Source organism: Megalobrama amblycephala, linkage group LG4 (genome assembly GCF_018812025.1).
Source record: "Megalobrama amblycephala isolate DHTTF-2021 linkage group LG4, ASM1881202v1, whole genome shotgun sequence".
Taxonomy (NCBI): Eukaryota; Metazoa; Chordata; class Actinopteri; order Cypriniformes; family Xenocyprididae; genus Megalobrama; species Megalobrama amblycephala.
The window spans coordinates 44491544-44503966 of record NC_063047.1 but is presented as its reverse complement, the minus strand read 5'-3'; the positions used below and the strand labels follow the sequence as shown (position 1 = coordinate 44503966).

The 12423-nt window shown below is 36.4% G+C and overlaps 1 long non-coding RNA gene across 1 annotated transcript; it reads right to left on the bottom strand.

The window, feature by feature from the left end:
- Positions 1–4995: 4995 nt before the first annotated feature.
- Positions 4996–9852, bottom strand: LOC125267669. Its single transcript, XR_007184706.1, has 3 exons — positions 9630–9852; positions 6040–6213; positions 4996–5492 (listed from the first exon to the last, which is right to left on the bottom strand). It is a non-coding gene; the product is annotated as an uncharacterized LOC125267669 (long non-coding RNA).
- Positions 9853–12423: the final 2571 nt, after the last annotated feature.

The window sequence follows — 12423 nt, the reverse complement described above, 5'->3', positions numbered from 1 at the left end:
ACTTTCATTTTCATAAATATATTTCATAAAAATACATTTCTAATAACTTTTCAAAATTTCAAAGCTATTTTAAACTATTTTCTTCTTTGTGACAATAATTAATTATGAGTTTACCATAAACTGCAAAGTGTCTGCTTTCAAATGAGACCTTACTTATGCTTTTAGTGCAAAGGGTTCATGAACTGTATCTGTTTTAGTTTGGGTATGTCATTTTTTGGGATTTTCCAAAAGCGGGGGGCTGGCTAACAGGTTAACTTTCTCTTGAATCTGCAAAATCAGTCTTCATCTTTAACACCACCATTGCCTTGGAATTATCCTCTGCCATGTCTAATGACCTGCAGGAGTAAAAACTATGATAGAGACACATTAGTTCAAAATCACACAGCCTCATGAATTCAGGGATTCGTAGTACTGCTGAATCTAAAACTTCTATACAGTTCTTGCCAATAGGGCAACCAACATCATGTTACTAAACTTCACTCTGGTCTCCCAGAAATTACGGACAACCACCTCATGGTCTCAGTCGACTCTTGAAAGCTCATTCCCAACAGCTCTTTATCAATAATCTTCTTCTCCTCAGGATCTTGTCCCCTGGCATAGTTGCTTGTCACAATGAAAAACAAGCCATCTTAGGAACGCGGTTTCTGGTGAGTGGTATAGAGGAGCATTTTTGGGTCAGACTGCTGTTCTTCTCACAGGTCATTCCCACTTTTGATGCTGCTGGCCTCACAGTCATCGCTCCACTCTCATACCATCTCACATAAACACCTCCCATCAGGGTAGATGCCCAGTGGCGGCGGTAACCCCCTGCCTTAGGTTGTCCTCTGTCTGGCCAAAGAGGATCTTACCCGTCATTGAGAAATCACCTTGTGCACACTGGTAACCGCTCTTTCCCATCATGAAATCTTTGACAGTTTTCTTCACCAGAATCGGGTGTTTCCTGGAGTTTAGGGAGGTTGCATTCAAGAGCCACCAGAGCCATTGGACTGCTTAATAGTGTTAAAACATGGAGACAGATTAATAACAGCAGTATTTAATCACTGAAATCATTTGACTGTGCTTTCATTTAATGGATGAATAAACAAAACTTTTTTTTTGTAAGTTACATTCAATCCTCCTTCCCTACATGCCAATTCTTTCTGCATTCACCTTCTTTTCCTTCTGTCTGCTTCCTTTAGCCTACAATCTCTAGTCTGCTTACATTTCACACACACACCGCTCTCACACAAACACAACATCCCCACATCGCAGTTCTCTTCAACTCATTCCCTTACGACCTTAAGTCTTATGACCACTCAACGTTCCCTCTTCTGGGAAATCATAATACTTAACTAACTTTTCTATATCTTACATGCATCTTTGGCCATACAATTTTCTCATTTGATAAAACACTGGTGCATCATATTTTGCAACACCCCCTATCACTTCACTTTTTGCAAGCTTGCTTTGGGATTCCCCATTTTGACCCTCTCGAGTCGTGTGGATTTAGTTCGGCGCGCACCTATAATCTGTGGACGTCTCCAGCAGATCCGATTGCCCCCCAAAATCGGTCACGGGTTCGAGCTTCAATGCCCACAATCCGCAGCCTCAAGCGCTCAGGCTGTCACTGCTATCACAATTTTATGAAACTACAGCATTCCACTGCTCAATCCCAGAATTTGTCACAAATTTATAACCTACAACATCCGGCTGTAGGTGGGCTCAATCCCAAAATTCTATGACAAATTCATAAACCACAGCATCCGGCTGTAGTTGGGCATAATCTCAAAATTTTGTTCCAGTATGACCCAGCCTAGATTCGTTCCACGAATCTCCCTCCCTGGAAAGCGCTCTTACTGCCAAACGCGGTCAGTTTCAGGAACGTCTTGATCACACTGCTTTTTTCTGTTTCTGCAGATTGCTCCAGCTCGCACGAGGCAACTCAAAATTTCTCTCTGGAGAACTATTATAGCAGCATAAAACCTTCCGGACCGCGACCACAGAGTCAGCCAGAGCAGTCAAAATGGTTCGTCCCGGTGCCTAATTGAACTTTTACCAAATCATAAATCCCCTCTTTTTTTTACTTCGTCTATTCCAACCTTTTTTTTTTTTTTTTTTTACACATTCAATTCCCAAATTTCCATTCTCATAAATATTTAAAATTTGTTTCTTACCCGCGAGCTGTGTTGCCACCTGGATTCTTTTGTAATTCCCGTGATGCTGCCCGGCGGGCTCAGCAGCGGCCGATCCCTCTCCCTGAACAGACGGGTAGGGCTGAGTATTTTTCTTCTCAGGCTGGCCAAACATCGAGCCAAAAAAGGCACCAGGGAATCCCACTTCTTGACACCAAATTGTTGTGGCAAAAATAAACAACTCACCAAACTCACCCTGTAAGAAACAAACTTAGACCCAAAGTCTTTTAAAGTTTTATTTCTTGCAAGAAAGATCAGACAGTCATGCGAACCTCTACAGAAGCTGGTAGAGTGTAAGATCAAGAACGAAAGCTTCCCCTCACTTTTATATCTCTAACCTCCAAGCCCGAAGCCTCTGTCCTTTCACCATATTAGGAACATCTCTTAGAGGCTGTAACTTTCCACACATTGTTAGCACAGACATGTTTTTGACATACATCTTGCATGTCCCCATACCATATCTTGCTCTTTCTATTTCTAACATCTATGTTAACACTATGTTAAACATTACCACTTTAGCCAACATCATACCATGTTCCATAAGCATCATATTTCACAAGAATACAGGTTAAAATCATATGAAAAATTAAAATTTCCACAACAGTTCAAACTGGAGTTGGACAATGATGGAGAGACTTAAGAAGAAGTGACAACATGCAAACATTTGTTTTTAGATCAATTTGATTTAAATACTGATAAATGCAGTAACCAGTCGTTTGGATCTCTCTTTGTTAATATCTCTTCTCCTCCATCATAAAATTGTTTGCGTTAGTATGTTTCCCTCATTTGTGTGGGAACCTTTTTGGGCAGTTCTTGGTCTGTATATAACAAATAAAACTAAATTTGTATCATTTAAAATTGTTGACAGAATATATCATGTGAAAGACACATTATAGCGTTTTCATTACAAATGCTCTTGTTGTAATTGTGAAAGAGAGTCTATTGTGCATTTATTTTTTTAATGTCTCTGATCATCTTTCTTTCTGCTTTTGTGTCATGTGACACGTATGAAAATGTATATAAACATTTAGTCATGATCGAATTATTTCAAGACTTGAAGGTGTCTGTTTTCTCCTCATGTTTATAACTTATTTGTCTCTCTCTGGTCTGTGCTTTAATCTGTTTCTTTCACAGATTTACATTCATAGTGATGATATCCTAATGTGTGTAACTAGATTTCTTAAAGTCCCCATGAAATCAAAATTTAAGTTTTTTGGCTTTTAGTGTGAATATGTTAGCCTTAATGTTATCAATAATCTCTCCAAAACAATTAGTCTCTCACTTCCGCCAATATGGATGAATGATTTTGATGACATCACTCTGCACTTCAGCTTCTCATCAGATTTTCTGTCCAATCAAATGCTCTCTAGAATCTGAAGCCCCGCCCCCTACATTATAAACAGACGCTGACGGCTGAAATTCACTTGTTCTCACATTTACTATTTTCTACATGGTGACTGGCACATAGTGCACTATATAGGGGATGTGGAACAATTACCTCCAACTGTGTTTTGTCCCTTAAAAACATTTCTACAGTAGTGCCCACGAGAATAAGGTGGATATCTTGTACATAATCCATCACCATAGAGAAAGTGTTACCAAAAAATCTATTATCTAACAAAAATATAAAAATAAAATAACATAAAACACCTAAATGCAAACGAGTCATTTGACAGCATTACTTAGACTATAAAGAAACAAAATGTATGTGCCATGATGGATAAATAAAATTAAATAGCCTCCAAACAGACAATAAGGAAATGATTTTAATCAAACCCCATATGTTGATGAAAATAATACAAGAACAATAGAAGTGCTAGTTATTAAAAATAATGCATTAATGTTTTTGAAAAAATATGAAACATTTTTATTATGACAGTAATGGTAAACATCTTTAATGACTGTTTGAAAGGGAAGTTGCACTTTTTTCTTCCCTATAGTGCCGTATAGAAACTGCTTCTCAAACAAGAACAAATGTAGAGCGGGGCTTGATTGTGTCTGTGGGGAATTGATTGGATGGTTGTGGTTTGCTATTGGTGGATCTCATGTGAGTGACAGGTTGCCCCGCCCTCGTCATCAGAGAAGAGAAGTCACTTTTATTCTGATTCAAGATGACCAGGATCATGAATTTAACACAATCACAGATAAATCATTCATAATAAACACTGCAATATTCCATTTTGATTTCATGGTGACCAACTTCAGTGTTTTACTGTAACTGGCCAAACATGCAGATGTGTCTCTCTGGTCTTTGAAACACTCAGCATCAGCGTGTGATCGTCTCGCCTGTCTGTCTCTCTGTTAATCTGCCGTGTGTCTGTCAGCAGTTTGCAGATGCAGACAGACGGATTGGACTTAAATCCCCCAGTATGACACAGATGGACAAACCACACAGACCTTAGGAGAAGGTGAACACACACACACACACACACACACACACACACACACACACACACACATTGTGTGTCTGTGGAAGCAGAGATGATGGTCAGATGATGTGTGTGTGTGTGTGTGTGTGTGAGTCTCAGGCCCGACCAGCGGTTCTGCAGTGAGTCTGTGTGTGAGTCCATTAGGAAGCGAGGGGGAGGGGTTTACAGACCACGCCCACAAACATGCACTAGTGATAAACAAACAGTGCAAGATGAATCGCACTTTGGTAATTGTGGTTTTTATGCTCATCTTTCGTCTGGGACAGCCCAAAATCATACAGTGTGTATCAGGCATTAGATAGAATAAATGTTTTTGTAGGAGACTTTGAGCTTTGTAACTTTGCAGATCTTATACATGCACAAACAGCTACATAACAGACTAAAGAAAGAGAAAACATGAAAACGCATCATATGAGCCCTTTAATACATTAATACAAATGTAATACAACTATTATTAAAAACATGATGTATACACTCAAGCTTCCTTTATTTGTTTTCTTAAAGTGAGCTTGAACTGTTTTTTTCCTCCATAATCAATAAAAATTAATCTTTCATTAGTCTTTGTCTCCCTCTGCTGGTACAACACAAACACAAACATATTCAGGCTCTATATTTTCTCTGTAACAAAACCCTGAGTTTATACTGTGCCTTTATACACATAAAATGGTTAATCTCTGAATGAGAAACTGTAATTTGCTGCTGTGAAATAAAAGGTGTTTCTCTGCCGCCTCATCATGTCTGTCAGAGGATCATTGAAATCTAAATGAAGTCTTAATTTATAACAGTGAAGTCACTGTATCTTCAGTCTCTGATTCTGTTGACTGTGAGTCTCTGTAGTGGATCCTTATTCACCATCAGATGATCATCAGAAGATCAGACTGTCATCTAAATCCTAAAATAAATCACACAAACAGTCACATATGCAGTATGAGACATTACATCTGACACATCTTTTCATGAGAAAACTGAGCACTGACTAGATAAGCTATATTAATTCATTCTCAAACATGATAATATTGCTTCAGTCTGATGCTCAAAGTCACTTTACAAAATCAAAAGGACATGAAAGGTCACTTCCACACGGTCAGCTGATCCAGAACCAGCAGAAATGATCATTACACTCCACTACAGATTTAATATTGTTAATATCAAACAACCCAAATCTCAGATTATCACACACACAGAGACAGTTAAAGGAGAAAAGCTGAAAATAACATTAATATTATTTATACAATAATTTACAACAATATAAGCAGAATTAAAGAGACCTACAGAAACACTGAATTTGAGACTCATTATCTGATGATCTCAGACTAAATGTACACACACACGTGGAGTTACTGAATCTGGTACAATTTCTTTAATTTCTAGTGAGTAAAACAGACATTTGAACTTCAAATGAAAATATGATGATGAAAATTTTTAAAAACTATTATTACCATAGTGTCTCCAGTTTATAATGTGGATCATCCTTCAGATCCTTCAGCAGCTTCACTCCTGACTGTGTTAGTTTATTATATGTCAGATCCAGTTCTCTCAGGTGTGAGGGGTTTGATCTCAGAGCTGAAGCCAGAGCAGCACAACCTTCATCTGTGACACCACAATCCCACAACCTGTAGAGAACAATGACACACTCTTCACTCTCTCAGATCAACAGAGTCTCAATATTCAATACCATTTTCGACACCACAGGGAAAAACACTTTATATACTGTCATATTTTTAATATTATTTCTTTTTTTTTGTACATCTATTGAAAGTCTATCCAATCAAAAACTCTTCTGAAGAGATCACTTTATATGATAAAGCTTTAAAGATTTTTTCATATATAAACGTTGATCAATTATTACAATTATCTCACAAATATTTGTAACTCAATGTATTTGTTTTTGGGGTAATTTTGTAGCAATATCGTACACACACAGCACAAGGAAGCTTGATTTCAAATGGTAAATTGAATTAAAACAGACAAGAATATAGTAATGAAATAAGAACAAATGAACAATAGCACAGATAAATACAATAGAATAAAGATGGAAATGAAATGGACTGCTTTATTTTTTCAGGTGGGTCTAACAGCAGTATTCAGGTCAGAAACTGACAACACTAGATTGAGTGTGTTTAAAGTAAAGAGTGTTAAATGTTGATCGTATCTCCTTACTGAGGAGCAGCTCATGTGTTCAATCATTTACAGATCAATCACTCGATCACCTCAACTCAACAAACACTTGAACACAGAAACATATGATTTCTACACTCTTTCTAAGTCCGTTTCGTCTGATGCCTTTGGTCTGAGGCTGTTTCGTTTGATGCCTATTTGTACGAGACCTGATGCCTACCTGACGCCGTTTTTCCTGAGACCTGAAGCCTTTCAGTCTGAGGCGCGATGCCGTTTTGTCCGATGACTGAAGCCTGTTCGTTGTATGACTGAGGTGTGAGGAAGTCCTAAAATGTACACCGTACATCATGACAAACAGGACATTTGGACAGCATTTCTCATGGAAAAGTGGATAAGTATTCATACACAGCGCAGATCATAATCAGAGAGCGTGTTTTTAAATAAAGTTGTTTATAAATACAGTTTGTTGGTGACGTTGATCCGCGACCATGGTGTGCTGTAGTCCGTTTATAGCCTACTGTTAGCTTTTTATATCTGACCACTTTATTTAGGCTTCAGAATGTATAAATGTTGTGTTAACTTGTGAAGATTATCTTGATAGACAAAACGTGTAAGTGTCATTAACCCTTTGTTAAACACAGAGCTTATTTTCTGCGATTTTCCAAAAGTCTATGGGAAAAATGCATTGGCTTTCGATCGAGGGAACCCGTGTGTCGCTAACTTCCGGGTTGGCCTACAAAAACACGTCATCCCTGAGGTACTCTATTGACGAGATCTCACAGAGACTCACGAGATCAAACGAGACTTGAGAAGAAAAACAAATGGAGGACAATCGACGTTGTCAGCTGACTCTCCTGCCACACGCTGTTTTAATGAATGTAATTAGGACTTTCATGATTCCTCGTTTAAATTTGAGTACTCGATTTAAAAAAATCCTCAATAGACCCTTTTCACATTTCTGTGTTTCTCAGTAGTGGAAGTCGTCATAGTTGGGTAAACTTTTATAGCGATGAATGAGAGACTACATTAAATATATTTTTTGTGTCATTTTTACCGTCACTCCCATAGAAACACCCTCACTGCAGCGTTAAATAGTTTTTTGTATATACTGTATCAAAATAATTAGTTTGCAAGAACAAATATTATCAAGGTTAACAAGGCACCTACATTCACTGAAAACACTTGAGCACTTAATTCCTAACTCCTGCAACCGTCAACACAAGACAGCATCAGCACGTCAGAGAATACTTCTGTCACGTGTCAAATCTCAGCGGTTCAGAACAAATCTCAGCTTTCTGCTACTAACGTTAATCTTTCGGAGCAACTGTAAACTGTTTTTCTTCATTGAACATTTTTTCCCTCATTTTTCATGTGTTTTTCATGACTGGAAAATTGGTCATTATTTTTCCAGGATTTCCAGGTTTTCCAGGATGCATGGGAACCCTGTGTTCCAATATCCACCTAAAACAGCATCCTTCACATGCACAAAAATGTGTGTGGTTGGGCGCTGATTTACAGCGGATCATTTCATTTGAGCAGTGTAACTTTTGTTTGGCTGACTGCATTTTAGTTTGATGATGAATGGCTGAAAAGTTAGTTAGAAACGACAGAACTGATGTTGTTCTGAGGCACCTGCGCGATCACTTGGATTTAATAAAGATATTATAAAAACAAATACAATGTGTTAGAGTGTATGTATATATGTCGTGTAGTCCTATTTATTTTATTTACCTATATGCGTCACGGCTTGACGCCTAGTCCTGTGTGCTAAAAAGAGAAATCTAAACCAAACTGGACCAAGTGATAAAAATATGAAAGCGCTGTGTTCATTCATCTAATTTTTTTTTACAATACATGCTTGTTTCACGTCATACTTTCAACAGGCTTATTTCTATCGCTAAAAATACACATCGGTACTTCCTCATCCTCAGTTAACATGAAATCATCCATTGTGTTTGAGTTCAGCAGATGACTTAAGGGACCTGTTTTGATCCCTTCATTTATTTAGGGCTAAATGATTACTAAGGACTTTGTTGCAATGCATAACAGATCTTAAGGGAACACTAAAGCAATTAGTTGCAAGCACTAGCTGCATGTAAGTTCACGCTAACTCAAACAAATTGATAGTAGACCGCTCACGTCCATATTGATAAATGCCAAGTTTTGCGTGGAAACGGCCATATGCACCGTTTTCTGTCGTACGTTCGCTTCATAAATGAGGCCCAATGTGTGCCATTTCATCAGATTTGTAAGGTAATCATTTATTAACCTACACCAACACAGGAGAATACGTCAATATCTTTGAAATATGTGAACTGTTCATCACTATTTCAAAATAAAAGTTTAATCTCTGAGTTGAGTTTGCATTACAGAAATTACAGTGGCTTTAGCATTTCTGTCATAAAGAAGTTGCCAAATATTAAACATTAAGTTAACATTTAAAATAATGTCATTTGACCAATATTAAATAGAGATTTGATCTGATGTAAAGTGGGACAACAACAATCATCAGGCCGTTGGCGCCCTCTGCAAGCATTTGTTATAATACATAATATAATTGTTTATACAATGTATATGATATTATGTATTTTAAAAGTGTTGTTATATCAAACCATATGATTACTTGCTTTTGATCCAGATATTATTGCCCCATTGTTATTATATTTGTATTTTAAATCATGTTAAAGGCCATTGTTTGCTTAGGTCTATTTTTATTATCACAAAAAATATCCGATTATTTGATTAATTGTGAAAATAATCGACCGATTACTTGATCATCAAGATAATCATTAGTGACAGCCCTAAATGTAATAACAGTTTATTTCCCCTATTCCATTTTGTTACTTCATGAATAAATGAAATTATAAAATTCAGTGACTCAGTTTCATGTGAGAGTAACATATGATCTTACCTCAGTTTCTCCAGTTTACAGTGAGGATTCTCCAGTACAGCAGAGACTATCTTCACTCCCGAGTCTCCTAGATTATTCTCAGACAGATCCAATTCTCTGAGGTGTGAAGGGTTTGATCTCAGAGCTGAAGCCAGAGCAGCACAACCGTCATCTGTGACACCACACTTCCTCAACCTGTAGAGAACAATGACACACTTTTCACTCTCTCAGATCAACAGAGACTTCATTATCAAAGAGAAACCAATAACATAAACTCAATTCACCATGTTAGATGATCTTGATCTGTGTCACAGAGCACAAAACATTATCATAACACACCTGCAGTCATATTCAAGCAGGAATAATACATATATTTTTAAATGTATGATCATAATTTGTGCAATATCTCTTTTTTAAACAATTAATTAAATATGTCAGTGAGTTTTACTGTTACTCTAAGAGATTATATAAAAACTGATAACAAATTAAAAATGTTTATCTCATAAAAATCTAGAAAAACTGTAACAGGAAAGGTTAATGTAATGAACATTAAAGAGTCATCAAACCCCCTCTTTCGGCTCAAGTCTGCCTCACAATCATCTTAAATGTGTGTGATCAGAGAGAGATAAAAAGAGCAGGAAATCTGGCCACGCCCCCAGAACTTATTTTTAAATATATATTTTATCACATTAAAAGATATATCTTATATTGTAATAATATATACTATTGTCCTGCAGCATTTAATAATCATGATAATAATTAATATATTATATAATATAATAAGAGTATTAATATAATTGTTATTATTAAAGTACCTGCCAAAAGTCTGGAAACAATTATTAATTATTTTGAAATAAATCTCTTTTGATCACCAGGGCTGCATTTATTTGATCAAAAATACAGAAAAACAGTAATATTGTGAAATACTGTTACAAATTAAAAAAAAAAAAGTTTTCTATTTTAATATATTATAAAATGTAATTTATTCCTGTGATCAAAGCAGAATTTCAGCATCATTACTCCAGTTTTCAGAGTCACATGATCTTTTGGAAATCATTTAAATTCGATTTGATGCTCAAGAAACATTTATGATTATTATCAATGTTGAAAACTGTTGTGCTGCTTCAGATTTTTATGGAAATGGTGATACATTTCATTTTTCAGTATTCTTTGAAAAAGAGAAAGTTCAATGAACAACATTTACTGTATGTGCATTTATCAAATATATTACATTTATTAAAGCATTTATTAAATATAAATATTTTGTAACATTTTAAATGTCTTCACTCTTCTCACTTTTTATCACTTTAATGTATGATGAATTATAGTATCAATTTCTCTCTTTTTTAAATCTTTCCACAAATGTTTGAATGGTATCATTGTTTCCACAAAAAAAGTTTGGCAGCAAAAACTGTTTTTAACATTGATAATAATAAATAGTGAATGTTTCTTGAGCAGCAAATCAGCATTTCTGAAGGATCATGTGACACTGAAACTTCTCTTTGTAAACAACAGAATTATGAATGATTCTAATGACGAATGTTGCGTTCTCAAATGCAAATTAAAGCGTCACAAACGCAGCAGCATTTACAGTGAATCGACACTGAAAACACAGCACTGTTACAGCAAACATGCAGCGCGTCAGACTATAGCCTATATTTATGTAATTACATCACAACCGTTGGTAATTTTATGATAGTACTATGTAATCTCATATTCTCACCAACATTCATAAAATTACCGGTGAGTAACAAGTTTCAGCGCTGATTCTACTCGCATTTGGTGCTTTGAACCATTTGAACCCTTTTGGAACCTTTGTTGCGTCTAAAAACGCATGGAAAACGCGTCCGCGGCGCTTTCTCCTTTCCAAAACGCTCTGGTGGCATTTGCTGTTACTAAGCAACCATGAACTGCACTCTTCAGCAAAGGATATGTGGATTTCCAGCAAAAATCACTTGCAGTAGCTCTGCTACTAGATTTCTTTAATGTATTTAATGTATTTAGATTTCTTTGTGTTTTTGTGCACAGCTCTGATAAGATATTCCTCCATCTTGGCTGATGTTTGTCCTGCAGATGGCGCCATGCGAGAAAAAACTCTTGGGTCCAATTATCAGTCATTGCGTCTGTCAGACTACTATTTTCATCAGTGTCAGCCAATGGCTCTTTTACAACGATCAGAGCCATATAGAGAGAGAGTTGCGACTCCAATGGAACGGGTTTTTACAGCAATGGCGGCTCATGGAGCCTCTCAATAGAGGGTATGCATCGACGTCACTTTCCCGCCGAAAGCGCGCTCCCTCAGCTGTACTGAGTGGCAAAAGAACCTGCTGCATGACTGGATTGAATAGAGGAAACTGAGAAAACGTGAGTAAAACAAACAAATTACACTAAAGGTTGGACTCGAAAGTGTTTCTTACAACTTGTCAAATAAACCTAATCCATGGATATTGACATGCAGACAGGAATTGTGTTTCCTGACATTTATATGTGCCTGATTTTGACAGCGGGGAAATACATAAAGCAAATCTGCCTGTGAATATTTTATATAACTACAATATAGGTAGGTTTAAATCTGAGTAATCACTTATATCAATGTTATATCGTCATATTGTCCAGCCCTAAAATATATGTAGTTTTATAGTATAGTTTTTGTCAGTGTTGTTTATTGAAAAACACCCAATTATGCAGAATATAAGATGGAAAATATTTAATTGATGATTTATCAACATAATATATAACAATACAATATATACGGTATGATTTTACCTCAAAATCCAACAATTTGACACAAAATGATAACTGCAAAACATGTTTC